Source organism: Centrocercus urophasianus, unplaced genomic scaffold (assembly GCF_019232065.1).
Source record: "Centrocercus urophasianus isolate 14NV4802_14NV808 unplaced genomic scaffold, USGS_Curo_1.0 seq_27, whole genome shotgun sequence".
NCBI classification, from domain to species: Eukaryota; Metazoa; Chordata; class Aves; order Galliformes; family Phasianidae; genus Centrocercus; species Centrocercus urophasianus.
The window spans coordinates 7,137,524-7,150,298 of NW_024884833.1; the positions used below are offsets into that span (position 1 = coordinate 7,137,524).

General features: G+C 43.6%; 2 protein-coding genes across 4 annotated transcripts in view; both read right to left on the reverse strand.

The window, feature by feature from the left end:
* The window catches only part of APBA1 (amyloid beta precursor protein binding family A member 1), an 82,685-nt gene extending 75,630 nt beyond the window's left edge, over window positions 1-7,055 (reverse strand). For both annotated transcript variants that reach the window (XM_042826775.1, XM_042826773.1), the window contains exon 1: window positions 6,996-7,055. The gene's annotated coding sequence lies outside the window, so the exon portion shown is untranslated. The remainder of the gene's footprint in view (window positions 1-6,995) is intronic.
* The window catches only part of PTAR1 (protein prenyltransferase alpha subunit repeat containing 1), a 99,512-nt gene that overhangs the window by 42,918 nt on the left and 43,819 nt on the right, over window positions 1-12,775 (reverse strand). The window lies entirely within an intron of this gene.

Below are 12,775 nucleotides of genomic sequence, written 5' to 3' on the forward strand. Positions count from 1 at the left end.
AGACAGACCACAAAACCTGACCCTGTTTGCTCTGCATGATGAGGCCTGGATGCTCAGTTGGTGACACCAGTAGAAAACCCTTGTGCAACTGGACTTCCTGCCAGCTTCCAATGAAGCTGCAGTCATAAATTGCTGTTGTGCATGGAGACCATTCAATACAAGCACAGTCCCTTTATTCAAACCCACCAGTGTTTCAAACTACTTATAAACAGCCACAAACAACTTGACAGCATGTTACCTCTAAGAGATTTGGAAGACCTGAGTTGGACAACCTGTTTACAAACGTGTCTTCTCTTTGCCCTGAAATTCACACACAGACTTGGGCATTGCTGAATACTGACTTGAATCCTCTAAAACACTGAGTTTTACCTGGATTATTCAGTGTGCCCACTGTTCAGCATCCTACTACAGCTACAAAGCCAACCCAGAAAAGCAGTAACTGTGGCTTGTGTGATCCTACACCATAACAACAATTTCAGATATTGTAAAAAGCCTTAAAGCAGGAAGATTTCCATCATGGATCAGAGAAACACAAAGACCTCAATAGGTGGGGTGTGCAAAGAGACAGCAGAATTGCATCCAGCTGCAGGAGCTCAATCTTTCAGGGGAGTATCTGTTTGGTTTTTTTAATGCTCCAAGCCTTAGTAGCAGAGACACAAAACATTATAAATACAAAATAATAACAGTTTTTTTAGTGCACTTTCATCTTACTATCCATTTAACCTCCAACAGACTGAAAAAAATCTTTCTCATATCACAAAAATTCCTTATCATAACCCTTGAACTCCTTCCCTATGATTCCAGATGTAAGACACCTTCAAAAGAACAGTACATGCTCTTCAGTGCTTCCATAATCTTTTAATATGTAGCTTTTACACATTGCCATTCAGTTCAAAGTGCTTCTATCCACCATAAAGGGACAGTTCTTCCTACTATGCTTAGACAGATCTCCTCTGATAAATATTCTGTTATTTACTCCTTCAAGGCTATCACGGGATCATAGAATCACCAACCTTTTCACTGGAAAAGACCTACAAGATCATCCAGCCCAACCTTCCACCTATCACCCATAGTTCTCATTAGAGAAGTCCCTCAACTATTAAGATTATTAAGAACTTAAGAACCAGGTTTCAGAAACATCTGCAGTCTCACCACCAATGCACCAGAAAACAGGACTGAAGTACCTCAGAGGCACCGCATACATAAGTGTGACTCTCCAATCTAAAATGAGTACTGATACAGGCAGACAGTATATTCCACAATTATTTTTAGGAAGATCTGCTCGCTTTTCTTCTTCAGCCAAAAATTTTGTTCAAGACATATCTTGGCTGCAAACTACTGACCAAAATAATGAGATCAGTAGTTAACTAGAAATAATAGTTATTTTCAATGAAGTAGTTGTACTTGTATCCAGAACATTTTGATGAATTGCACACTGAGGTACTGTGTCTAACTGCTGATACACAGATGTGCGTCTACTGAAGACAGATGTGTCTTCTATAGTCTTAATTACATCTACATTTACATTCAAAGCCAGTTTGGCCTAACTTAAAATACTATCATTCAACCTTTACAGTTTTCTTAAATAAAGAAATAAAAAAATCACCCAAATGTGTGTTAAGCTAATTAACTGCTTGAGTGTTTCCTTCCAGTGAGGAAGGAAGAGTGAACTCGCAAATCACTTTCACCTACAGATAAAATTGGACCTAGAGCCAGCATGGCCCAAAGAGGTTGCACTCTGCAACAAGTGAGAACCACACACTGATGTGAGATTTCAAACAAAGCCTAAATCACCCAGACACTGTCAGACCGGACATAAGGTCATGGCAAAACGGCTGGCATCTAGAAAGCCTAGATGCTGAAGCTGATCAGAACCACCACCACCAGGCACAGAGCAGCCCTCTCCCAGCTCCAAAGGCAGGCAGGCAGCTCAGCCACCCCTCCCTCTCTGCTCGCAGCCCAAGCACCTTCCTGCAGGAAGAACCCGTCAAGGACTTTAGGATTTGCTCATCAAAACATTCTTATGAAATGAAATTAAGCATGCCAAAATCTGAATGATGTCATGGCAATCTTGTAAGTGGATTACATTAATCATTTATCAGCAAGGCAAGATAATAATTGAGCGAGAGCAGAACCTGGGGTTTATCCCTATTTAACACCCAAAGACAAAGGGTACAACAGCTGAGGATATCAGAAACACAAATAACGTGCATGAAGAGGATTTTTAAAATGTCCACTGAGATATACTGAAATTACAAAGCCACAGATTTTTTCTACATAGGATCTCCTGTTTAACACAGATATTACAGGAGGTTTTCTTAATCAGCTAAAAGGTGACTGTACAACACACAATTAGGAGGAAAACAACAAATCTTTCGTTTAGAAAAAATAGGGATCAAATCAAACAGATAGGTAAGTAAAAAAAACATGTTACATCACAACTGAAAACAAAAACGTTTCCTGAATTTGGGGAGGTTATTTCCTCACTTAGTCTTACGAGTCCAATTTAGAAAAAGCAGGTGATTGTCTTCCGATCAGACAACACCATACAGCAAGTATACCTGCATGACAGCCTGCACGGAACAAATGCAGTAGGACAGATCTGAAAAACAGAGCCAAGGCGAGGTGGCCACTGTTTCCTACACAAGGCAAGCACTCTGCAGCAGCCCTGGGCTTAATGGCAGCAGCAGAGCCAGCCTGCTCAGAGAAAGCCCAGACTCAGCAGCATAGCCTCCTGCTCACCGACTGCAAGCAGAACCTTCTGCACATTGTTGTTATTTCTGAATCCCCCAGAGAAGCAGCACCTCAATTCCAATTTCAGACATGAGCAAGCCAAGCCCTACACACGCTGTATGTGCACCTTCTGTCTCAGTCACTCAGTTTGAGCAGAGTTTAGATCAGATGACGTTCAGGGATCCTTTCCAGCTTATATTATTCCTATGACCATAAAAGAGCTGGCGTAAGAAAGCTGTTAAGAAAAAAAAAAAATCCACAGTTCCCCACATACATCCCACAGACAGTGCCAACTTCCCTCCCCAGCAGCAGAGACAGCACCCACTCTCCCCGAATCCATCGCATCAGGCAGTGTACTGAAAACAATTGGTTCTGTCTGCTTACTGGATCTGAAGTGCATTACGGAGAACACTACCTTTTATTTCAGCCCAGGGAAGACCCAGACATAGATCTCTGCCTGCTAATGCCTCCCCCATCAACTAATATGAATGTCAGTTCATTTTTTAAAAAAGCTTTTCTAATTAAGGTTTATCTAGGGAGTTGCACTCTGTGATCTCTTGAGGTCTCTTTCAACCCTGAGATTCTGTGATTCCATGTGGTTCTACTTAAGACCATAGAAGCAGCACAATTTCAAACCTGATGAAAGTCCCATCAGAATACGCGTTATACAAATGCACAGTGATAGTAATGCTGTCATCACAAATTGCAACACACAGATCAGAATGTGTTAGAAAAAAAAAAAGAATAAAGCCTTAGAAAAGCTTAGCAAGTTGAAAAGGTAAATTAGCCCAAGAAGGATTCAGCCAAAAAATCCAAGGATGTGCTGTTACATCCTTGGAATCTGCCATATTTACCAACAGATTTTTCATGATGTCTCTCACTCTTAAATCTCATTTTGACATTTTGACCTCATGTATGATAAGGTGGCTGTTGACTTACAGAGGGTAGTTTTTACTGAACTGTTCATTCAAAAAAAAAAAAAAAAAAAAAAAAAGGAAATAATATTTAATTGCTGTCTTACGAGCAAGATTTGATAGACCAAACAGATAATCTATGATGGCAGGGGAGATGGGCATATACCTAAAAAAGACTTTAAAACATCTCATATACATTGAACATTCTGAATTGCACAGATTTCACAGATCATCTCCTTTTGCTGAGCTACAGAAAAACCAGAAATTCCTACCATGGTCTACCTCAACTAGAATTTTCATTGTTTTAAATACCCATAATCCATTTCTTCCACTAGTTTCCTTTCTGATGTACAAAATCCCACTGCTTTTCAGCAAACAGCTCTTCTTGTAGCCTTATTAGATGAAGAAAAATTCTTAAGAATAACATCTGAATTACACAAATCATCATCTAGGGAACACGTTTTAGGACATGATCCCATCACTACAAGATGGACTTGGTGGACATAACACAGCTGCACCCCTCTTCTCAACAGCACGCCCCTACAGACTCCTTGGAACCAGTCTCATTCCCTCATTGCTCACATCAGGATGAATCCTTCCCCAAAAAAGGAGTCTGTTCTGCAGCCCTGGAGTGCCTTGAAGGAAGTCTTCTGCCACCTTGTTTCAGTTCCCATATGCATAGCAAGTGCCGATCAGAATGAGGACGGGGATCACCAAAATGGCTGTCTATGTGAAAACAGCAAATAAAGATTATTCCCCAGATCCTTCAAGTAAAACAACAAACATATGACTTTTTTTTTTTTTTTTTTTTTTTTTTTTTTTTTTTAAGAATGCAGTCTTATGCAGTGGAAACAGAAAAATACCATTGCACTGCTCTGAGCAGCTGGCTTATCAAATCAATCAACAGTATGAAACAAAACAATCTGTTCTTCAAAAACCTTTAACCTCTACACAATACATATTACACACAATCTGTTGGAAATAATGAGCAGAGGATTGCTTGCTAGATCTCTGATTAAGTAGAAATCTTCATCTTCTGTAAAATGAGAAAACCACGTTGAAAAATGCATTACCAGAACATCAATGCTCGACTTAAATCAACAGTAATAGGACCTCATTCAAAGTTAAGCCTCAATTAATCTAGCTGCACTGTTTATGGACAATGCTTACTACGCTGTCTGAAGTGCCTCTATTTTTTAAATTTTTTCAGGGGAGGGAGAGGTAGAGGGGAAAATAAAAGGTCTAATTCTTCTAACTCATAACCTAGAATAAATCCAGAACAGCTACTGTCAATAGCTATCAATTCATGTGCTGAGCAAAGAAATGCAAAATTGGATCTTTAAAAGTTGAGGCAAATAGATACAAGCAGAAAGCCTGAGCACTTGCTTGGTTTTCCTACATGACTTCAAAGCTTATTTTATTTTTTAAAGGGATTGCTAGTTTGGATACTAACCCTGAAAGTACACAGATGCATTAACACCCCAAGGCCAACCTTCTCAGCCAATATTTCCGGACTTACTGCTCCACTTCCCTGCCTTATTTGCCACAAATACTAATGCACACTGAGATGACCTCAAACCAAATAACTAAAATACTGCACATGAACAATCACACTGACCTATTAAAAACACAAAACAAGAAGCTCAGCAAAAGACTCCATTTTTTCGTACCTTCATGTCTTTCATGTGGTTCTAGAGCTCATAAGCACTGCTTCTAAGAAGTGAAAACTAAGTGTGCCTTAAAGATGGGCACAGCTTTCATACTGGAGGCTTTATGAGTTCAAGAATGCAAACGCTGTACATGACTGTGGCTCATAATGGTATCAATGAAATCAGAAGTCAGTTCCCACTTGCCCAACCAAAATGCATTTATAACCAAAGGGACAATCTGTGCGTATCTCTATTTCCACAGGCTTGTGAGAGGTCGGTCTTGTGTCTGTTAGAAAACAGCTCAACGGTCTGAAAAGCATTTATATTTTAAGTAAAGACGATGTTTTAATGCAAGATGAATGCTTCAAGATGCAACTGACTGTGCTCAAGAAAAACTCGGACCAATAAATAGCATGACTAGTACTACACAGCTGACCTTGAGTTGCCATTACTTTATGAAAATCAGGCTAGCCTCAAATCTCACAGATCCCCCAACTTGGATCACACTGTTCCAAGGGAGGCAGGCTGCTTTTGCCTTTCATGCTCCGTTTCACATTTCAGCCATTGAACACGCACAGCACCCTTCCCAAAGTGCATGAGGATGATGCATTTTCTACTCTTGTCTTTTCCACGGTCTCCCACTACAGCTTGCGTGATGCTCAATTACTGGGTATAAATATGCACTAATGCACCGCAGAACCTTCAGCCACCCATCACCTTCATGCACTGAGCTGCCAGGCAGCTCCTCCCCACCGCCCAACACGGCAAAATGTAGATGTGTCCCTCGCTTTTTGTTATCTGCACATCACTAAGATGTAACACACCTGGAGATCGAGCAGGTTCTTTGTCAGTGCCAGCGTCTAGGAAAACAGGGTGCCGCTGCCCGTTTCGGCCACGGGGCTGCAGAGGCAGGTGCAGCCGGAACGGATTCGACAGCAATGCAGCAGAACCTGAGGTGCTGTGACAGGGATATCTTCCAGGGCAACCTGCTGGAGAGCCGCAGGCCGCATCCGCGAAGCAGATGCAAAATCGCCGCGGCACCGGGCGAGCTCCCGTCAGATGGGCACAGCGCGATGGGTGCGCACCAGGGAGCAGAAACGCAGTATCCGGCCTGCCCTACACCCACAGCAGCTCCGTGCACGCACAGCCGGCGGACATCCCTCCGGTTGCAGCGACGAGAGCAGTCGCGTCTGAAACCAACTGCAATCCTACAGCCCCTACAGCCGATCTCCCAGCCGAGGCCCGAGCTCCCGCATCTCTTATGAGGCAGGTTTATGTACGAGGGCGGCAGCGCAGCCCTGCCCGGACAGTCCCTGCTAACGCTGATCCTTCCAGAAGGAGCCGCAGCGCGCGGGGCCACCGCAACCCCGCCACGTTCGGGCCCGCCGTGTCCCCGAGAGCCGCAGCCCCGGGCACCGCAGCCTGCCCGCTGCTCCCTGCCGTCGGGCACGGGGCGCGGGGGAGGAGGGGCGGTTCTGCAGCTCGGCCCGAGCGGGATGCGCGCGCCGGCCGCCGCAGCACAGCGCCGACCCAGCCACCAGCCCGCGCCCGCCCGCCCCCCGCCGCACCTCTCCCGGCCGCTCCTCGCTCGCGGAGCCCCCTGCGAGGGAGGGGCGGCCCCTCCCGCAGCCGCGCCGCTGGGCACCGCCGAGCGGGGCCCAGAGTCCCGCACCCGGGCCTCGGCCCGGCCCCTCCACACCTGGTGCGGATCCGCGCCGCCTCCTCACCACGCGGGGCGGCTCCGGCGGGGCTGGCAGCGCAGCGCGGGGCGGACAGCCCGGCAGGCAACCTTTCCTCCCGCCACCATCTTCCTCCAGCCGCCGCCCCCGCCGCCAGCACCGCCCGGCACGGCCCCTCCCGCCGTTCCGCGCCGCCCTTCGCGTCAGCGCGTCCGCCGCCGCCCTCCTGGTCCCGCGGCGGTGCGGGGCGGTGCCGCCATCACGGGCCGCGCCGGTGGGAGGCGAGGAGATGGCGGCCGCCGAGCTGGACCGCCCTCCGCTCTGCGGGCTGTCCGAACGCGGCCCGGAGCCCGACCCTGCCGCGGGGGGAGCAGTGGCTGCCCGACAGCTGGGGCGCCGCAGGATCGCGTACCTGTAGCCAGACCCCGGGCAGCCCTTCCCGCCCGGCGGCGGGCATTGCACCGAGACAGTGCGTCTCGCTGCACGCGACTGCTTGCTCCCTCTTCACACATACAAACGTGGTATTAGTCATAGGATGTCATGAGTTCGAAGAGAACCATTAAGGATCGTCGAGTCCGATGCATAGCTCCATGCAGAACCACCCAAATCACAAACCGTGTATGGCTAAGAGCATTGGCGGCTTGGTGCCCTGACCACGGCCTACGGGAGCCTGTCCCATCAACCTAAGGTGGAGAGCCATTCCCTGACCCCCAGCCTGATACTCCCCTGACACAGCTCCATGCCCTTCTCTCATATCATATCACTGTCACCAGAAAGCAGAGCCCTGCGCTGCCTCTCCACTCCCTATGAGGAGCTGAAGGCTGTCATGAAGCTGACCCCTCAGCCTCCTCTGCTCTGGGCCAAACAAACAAACCAAAAGACCTCAGCCGCTCCTCATATGTCTTGACCTTTAGACCCTTCGCCATCTCTGTAGCCCTGCTTTGGACTACAAGGTTTTTATGCCCTTTTTGAATTGCGGTGCCCAAAACTCTGCACAGTTGAGGACACATCAGTGCAATGCAGAGAGGGACTTCCTTCCCCTTCCCTTGAAAGGCTAGCAGTGCCATGCTTGATGCACCCCAGGATACAGTTGGCCTTCCTGGCTGCCTGTGCACGCTGCTGGCTCATATTCAACTTGCTGTCAACATCCTCAAATCTGTTTCAGCAAGGCTGCTCTCCAGAGTCTCATCTCCCAGTCTGTATGTATAGCCAGGGTTGCCCCTTCCCAGGTGCAGGATCTGGTACTTGCTCTCGTTAGAATTCATGCGGCTTATGGCTAGGCAGCTGTCTATTTTGTCTAGATCTCTACAAGATCTCTACTCCCTTCATGGAATCAAAGATGGAGCCGGACACCCCATCTGTAGTGCAGGCTGTAAACAGCTGTTGTAATTGCTTCCCTGAGTTATTGCTCCTATGCTTTACAGTAATTCCACATACATAGACAGAATGCTAAAATCCTTGAGATAATGCCTTACATGTATGGTATTTAAAGCAATATGGCTAGATAATAAAGACTAAAATAAATTTCCCTACAAGGACAGGCTGAGAGAGCTGGGGTTGTTCAGTCTGGAGAAGACAAGGCTGCAAGGAGACCTGCTAGCAGCCTTTCAGTATCCAACGGGTAGCAGGGTCTGTTGTGATAGAACAACAGGAAATAGTTTCAAACTGAAGGAGAGGAGATTTAGATTGGATATAAGGAAGAAGTTTTTTACAGTACGAGTGGTAAAGCACTAGAACAGGTTGCCCAGAGAAGTGGTCAGTTCATCCTTGGACACATTCAGTGTGATCTGTGAAGTGCTTAGGCGCAGCCCAGTGCAAACTATCTTAAGTAAATATAGATAGCAGAGTTCACACTGGATATAAGGAAAAAATTATTCTCTGAATGAGTAACCAAGGATAGGAACAGGCTGCCCAGGGAATTGGTGGAGACACCATCCACCACCCCTGGAGGTTTTCAAGAAACGTGGAGTTGTATACTTAGGGACATGGTTTAGTAGGCATGGTGTTGATGGCTGGGTGGTTGGACAAGATCGTTGATCATAGAGGTCTTTTCCAACCATAACAATGCTATATGTGGGCTTGCAATTAGTTACTATGATAACAGTGTTCATTTGGAATGTTCACTGCCTTCCAAAAAAGGCTTCCAGGTCCTGTGATATGCTTGGCCGCTCTGTAAGCACAACCATACTTTCATATCTTATTCAAAACAACTCCACCAGTGCAAATTCTGAAAATGAGAGTACAAAAAATATCCATTGCTAAAGAATGGGAAAAATTATAAGTGACTGCTGCTGTTTAGACAACTGCTGCCCTTTCCTCTACATCTATTTTACCGCGACACCTCATTTTATTCTTAATAGTATTCATTTATTGATTTCTTTCTTATCCTGGAGACAACTCTCTGTCTGATGGCTTTCAATGTGAAAATAACAAAACCAGAAGGAGATTTCTGCTCTGTTCTCTCTCTTATTTTTTGGCCCTGGTATATGGCCCTGCTACAGCCCCAGGTTACAATTTCACAGGTGTAGACTTGAGAGGCTTTCAAAGCTGTTCATTACTGAATTGTTACATTACATAAAGCACTTCTGTCTTCTAGCCCTCTCTCACAGTAATCAAGCAGTAAGAATTGAATGTGATCGAAGTTTGCACTCCTGTAAGAGGCAGTTTTGGCCAGGTGACCCCTAGAGCTCTCTTTCAACCTGGGTGACTCCACTGAAGTCTTATGACTATTGAAGACTAATCATTGCAGTTTTCATGCTCAATTATGCTCAAGAAAAAAGAAAAATCTGTACTATGAATCTTTTTCTTCTCAAGTTTCATTTTTCTCCCATTTGTCTCACTGTCATCAACATCAACAGGAGTTCTTGGGTACAAGTTACTTCTGAACTTGGAAAGATACTATTGTTGTGCAGCAGTATCAGTGCGCTTGCATTATCATTGACCTTCTACCTCCTACATGTTATCGATCTGATAGTCATTATTTATGTATTTTTTTTTTCAGTTAAAATGCTGGAAGTTTGCGATCTGCTTATTTTAGCGGGGAAGCTTTGATTTATGCAACACAGTTTTGCTCTTTTTGAAAATGTAGAAACACTTGTTGGGTTAAGACCACAATTACATGGAATAAATCTCCCGGGTGAATGTAAACTGCCCTTTTAGAGCTGTCCAGTCCACAGTTAAGCATAAAAAATTCAATCTCAGAATGTTATAACTTAATGTCCAGCTTGTGATGTCTTTGGTTTCATTAGGTTATATTTACTAAGTCACAGTGGTAATCTGTCACAGAAGCAAAGCAGCCTGATCTTGAAATATTCAGACACTATTGCAATCTAAGCAGTGCTATTTATGCTGAACTTTTTTGTTGTAAGTGCTTTTATCTCCCACTTGTATTTTACTTTAGAGACAAATGCTTAACACCATCCAGTGTGTCAATGGCTTTTAAGACTCATTAGGTACAAAGCGCTGTGTGAGTGCCAGCAAAGCGTCTGTTTCGGGGGGAAGAACCTGGCCCAGCTCTTATACACACATCTCATTAACTGGGCCTGGATACTTCAAAGAGAGGAAGTCATGTTGAATGCTTCTCTTTTCAGAAACAAAATTGCACTCCGTAAAGTGCATTAATTGGATTCAGCATGTTTACACTCCAGGTCTATAGATATATCCATTAGCCTAGATAAAACCTTGGCTGTGGCAGCTGAAACATTTTTTGCTACATTGCTCTAGTAATCTAATCAACCTGAATGTATTTTCAGGATCTGGAAATCACACAGCTCAGAGGTCTATGGCTTGCTACTTTCAGCCTTAGGCCACAGACAAAACAGCTCTCCGAGACTGAAAAGACCAGTGGAAACTTGACATAGTTTTAAGGTCAGATAGCTCAAGATCCGCTAGGGACATAAATGAGTGCTTTTTACAGTCTGAAAGCTTGGAATTACAGCTTTCATGTCAAAAAGCATCAATCTCTGAAGAGTATTTGTGGAATGTCTGCTGCTAGAACAGCGAGGATTGTTTCAGAGGATCTCCTGATGTTAAAGTAAATGGCTTTCGTAACTGGAAATTTCATTTCCAAATTCTGATGAGTGTCATTTTTATTTTTACTTTTTCCTGGAAAGAGAAACCTTCAAAGTAACTCCTCCCTCTTTTGCAGTATCCAGGTCCAATTAATGAGAAGACAGATTTTATTAATAAAATGTTCTATACATCCAGTCCTCTTCCTTAGTTTGTTCTGGAATAGCTATCAGGAGTTCAGAGTTACACCTATGGAATTCTAGGCTGGGATTTACCCATGTCATCATTTATTATAAATTCCTTTATAAAATACAGGTAACATTTTGCCCAGTTGTGTCTGTATTAAACCTGTCACTAATCTGCAGAACTGGAACACTCTAGTTCCATGGACATTTTTCCTCATAAATTCTTATGCTAGCATCTTTAAAAAGTCCTTTACATTAGACATGGGCATCAAGAGGATGCCTAACATTTCCTGTGTCACTTGTATAGGTATAATCTAAGGTGATACTAAAGACATCAGAGATTTTATTCTGTAAGACCTTTTTCTTCCTCTTCTTTTATGTTATACCTCCCCAAAAGAGCCTGTTCATTATCTGTGATTTGGTATCTTGAAGAATCTTAATTTGCCCCCAAAAAGTTCAACAGAAATTTCTAAAAATCTTGTTTTCTGATGATTTCCTATCATCCCATTGGAGCAGGCATTGCACATGCCAGAAAAGAAAGATGGACTTCTATTAGGTTGCAATTATTGTAGCCTGACTATCTACAATCTGCTGAAACAGGTTGTCCCTTTTCTAATATTTCAATACTCTGAGAAAACAGTATAGCTAATCAGTTATGCTTTGAAGCATTAATTTTGCCTGAGGAGCCACAAGCATAAATATTTAATTTAAATTTAAAAGAATGCAGTATCATCTAATGAAGAGGACTTTAAACAGACAGCTTGCAAGGAGAAAACTATAAATAGAGAACAGTTGTGCCTTCTGGAGTATTAGATAATAGACCTAAAATAATTAAAAAAATGAAAAAAAAAATTAATGATAAATAATAGAAGAACAAATCATCTGGAATCAGTCGTGGTTAATATGATATATAGTAGTATTTGGGAGAATTTAGCAACAACTCATTGAAGAATGTGATTTTGAATATTTGGAAAAATATTAAAGGAATATGATCTATTCAAAGGTCATCTTCAACTTATTTATTTTCTATACACGGTATGGAGAATTTTGCTTCACTATTCCCCCTTACTAGTTAATTAGTTACTATTTTGTACAGTTTTGTCTTTTTCTGTTTTTCTGTGACATGAACAAAGATAACCAAGTTGATGGTAGTGCTTTATATAGAACTCTTGAATAAATCAGAAAGTGTATATTCTTCTAAAAATCTGTAACAAAGACATTGAGAAAATGCCCCTTATAGGCTTTGCTGTGGAACAGTGGAACATACAAAGAAGGCCCAACTACTGCCATTTGATTCTAGCGACAGTCAGGCTCTTAATGCTTGTGTGATCCTGCAGAAGACCTGAAAAGGCAAGTCTACTTATTGAATGCCACACTCCAATAAACACAATGCATAAATTAGCTTCCATTGTTCACCAGAAGGACTAGATGAACTTGGGATGTTTTGACAAAAAAAGTCCTTTGGCTTCCTTCCCAGCTTAACTACAGTGGCCATGCAGGTTTCTCATTTTGCATGACTTCTTTGAAGATGTGAAACTATCTTACATTTGGTGTGACAAAGAAAACCTAAATAATCCAGTAGGTTTCTCATTTCCTCATTTGTACTC